This window comes from Leuciscus leuciscus (assembly GCF_965113295.1).
Source record: "Leuciscus leuciscus genome assembly, chromosome: 13".
In the NCBI taxonomy this organism is placed as follows: domain Eukaryota; kingdom Metazoa; phylum Chordata; class Actinopteri; order Cypriniformes; family Leuciscidae; genus Leuciscus; species Leuciscus leuciscus.
Window position 1 is genome coordinate 5,909,733 of NC_138737.1, and position 3,449 is coordinate 5,913,181.

Here is a 3,449-nt window from a genome sequence, read left to right on the forward strand (position 1 = left end):
GAAACTTTTGTGGAATTGAATTGCAATGAAGTGAGGTCGTGTGGCAACAATGTTCTATTGTTTGGATTTGAAATGGTTTTCATTGTGTGTGGGGTTTTAGGTTAAAGTAGTTCCAGGCAGGTCTTGACCGCATTACATGTCCATATCACTTCGCCAAACGATTTCAGTTATTTCAAAGGTCCTTACAGCCTACAACACAATAAAACCAAAACCCAAACAACACTGACCAAGCAAATAAAAATAGTAAACAGTAGAATAAAAACGACTAATTATTTCCATGTTTTTCTGTCACACAAAATTAAGTTTTATTATGTACGAAAAGCACATACTTTCTTTCACCCGTTCTCTGGTTCTCTCCATTTAAACACACACACAGCAGCACGGACACACTCGCACAGAAACATGTCAGTGTCAGCACTGCTCTGACGATTTTAAATGTAGGCTATCGATAAAATAGTTTAGCAACTGAAAGCTACATGACATTTCTCACTAGCGAGGTAATGACGGCTCTTGGAGCAGATACACTTACAGTTTCGCTATTAGTAGAGACGCTGCTGCCGAACACTGTTGAGAGACGCACAGACTCGGGTAATTCATACTCTCTCTCTCTCTCTGTTTCAATTAAAGCTGCATTCTCTCTGTTTCAAGTAAAGCTGTAATTCTGTAATTTTTGGGGTTAAAAATTATCCAAAATAAATTTTTGAGCAAGTACTAGCCTGTGTTCAAACTAGCTGCTTGCCTTAGCCCGATTTAAAGCGGTAAGTTTAATGTTTTTAATTCCAGTGGTTTTAATAATCACTACGTCACATCTGTACACATAAAGAAGAGGTTTGTTCGAGATGAGCTACATGTCGGTACACGACTGATCGGCGCATGACATCCAAGTACCGCGAGAGCAAACGATTCCTTACGCCGCCTTCACACTGGCAGTTGAAATCAGCTCCGTAATACGCAATACGCCCCCAGCGGACGTCGTACTACACCGTTGAAAAGCTTCGGAAGCGAGTAGAACAAAAATGGCGGAGAGATTAACGGTTGATTTCGTCAGTGTCAGAATGTACAATTCTGTATGATCTCTCTGATGAGGGTTATAGAGACATTAATCGGAAGTGCGTGGAGGAAAGTTCCCCAGGACGTTGATATGTCAGGTCGGCTAAATGTGATATAGTGGTATATAGGGCTTTTAATTGTATTAACTGCCCTAATAACGTTAGAAAATCATGAAAATAAAAAAATGACATGACAACTTATCGTTATAAAATCATTATTTATTTTATTAAAAGTTGAGAATTCAGGTTTGTTTATCAGTACCATAGCAACGCTAACTTCCGCTGGAATTGTCGGATAGGAACCGTCCGTAGCCTTTCGCAAGAGTTACATTTTTTGAACGCATCCGGATGACCAAAGGACACGATTTTTTCCGCACCGCACTCGTTCGGACCCGGTTCGCACCCATTCGCATGAGGTCTGCGAATCTCCATAGGAAATGAATGACTTCCGGTCGTTTCGTAGCCGTATCGGAGCTGATTTCAACTGCCAGTGTGAAGGCGGCGTTATGCTTTTGAATCACTCTCGCGGTGCTTTGATGTCATACGCCGATCAGTCTCTGCAGAACTTGATATAACTAAACTTATAAATTTGATGGCGGATCCAGAAAGGTTCAAACGACATACGACAATCACGAGTGACAACTGGAGATTCACCCGTTGTAAAATGCAAAAGACTTCGGACTTCGGAGTGGCTACAGAAAAAAAGAGACTGCAGCCGGCCCATGCGAAAACAAGGATAATATCGGAAGGTTATTAAAGGTAGTCATGCAATGCTGATGTTGTTAACATTAACAATTCGAGAACAAAGTATTATTTGCACGGTTTGACTTGATATTATAAGCGATCGTTAGATTTAATCAACGCAATTTACTGCAATGCTTTTTTTCCCCTTAGCTGGTCAGAATAAAACTGGATGTTACTTACTTGTTCAGATTACATTTTCCGGTGAAAATTCTTATGTTGGTCATACTTCCAAAAAGTATAATCTGTGATTCCGAATGACAGTATCCAGCGCGGTGACTGACAGCCGCACATTCTCCTCAAAACATTGGATTCATCCGCGCTGTGCCGTGCCGAGGCACAACCCACGTAAAGTTGATAATTCCGTGAATAACTGCAATTGCAGATTTCGAACAGAGATGGCGATAAAGAGGAAAAACTACGGACTGCAGCTTTAAATTCAAAATTATACTGATACCACATTGCATAGAATAATAATAATAAAAAAACATAAAAATAATAGAATAATAAAATATTATAATAACATAACTTAAATTTAAATAAACAGTGTAACAAATCTCTCTCTCTCTCTCTCTCTAATGCATTACTCTGCTGTCAATGGCTCAAGCCTCCATTACTAGCTCTATAATGACGTTTTGGAATTAGCAATGGAGGTGCGTGGGATGGGATGCCTAAGAAATTAGTCCTACCTACACACAAGAGCGTTTTAAATGGAAAAACCCTGACAAATATCTTGAAATACAACATCTGAACAATGTCTTATTAATCTAACCAATGTCTATAGTATCCTAGTGTTCCTTTCCGAACACAGCCATAATAAGCACTCATTACTCAGATTCTTTTAAACTTACAGTACATTTACAACAGGGACAACCCCCCTGGAGTAACCTTACCTTAAGTGCCTTGCACAACAGTGAAAGCTCATGGGTGTTGCAGGGTTTTAATGACTACACCACACCAGTCCAAAAAGCACCGCTATCAAAGCTTCTAAAATTGCAATAACACCAATTAAGCCATTTATAAAGTGGCTTAAAAATGATCAGCCAACCACAAGCAGCCAGCAGGAAATATCACTGCGTCTCCAACTCCAAACACAGTAAGTACAACTCAATTCATCAAACGGGAAGACATTTGGTGGATAGGCCAATTATACCCTTACCCTCTGATAAATGGTTTTATTTTCCTGCGTCATTTAAAAACTTTGTGTGCTAATGTTTTATTCCGTCCTATGGTTATATTCTGCCCTTTTCCTTATTACGCTGAAGGCCATACGAGGGACTGGACACTTACTGGAAGGTACATTAACTAAGTGCGTAGAGATAATGATTTTTTCCTTCTACCCTACAAGAAGACATTAATTGATAAATGAGAGCTATCTCCTTAGCAATTTTATGCTTTCAGCACTGAGCTTATTGGAGCACAAATATACTCCATGATATTTATCATTTAGTATTAAAACGACAAAATAATTAATCACTGGACCTCATTACAGAAATGGGAAAACATGAAACAGTAGGATGAAAACCTGATGACCATGTTTGCTATACGGTCGAAAAATTCCCAAAACTTCATTGTAGAAAACAGACAGTGGCCTTTATTCAAAAAGTTGTTTGCAAAACCATTTTTTATGTAAATTCACTGATAATTTACATAAAAATG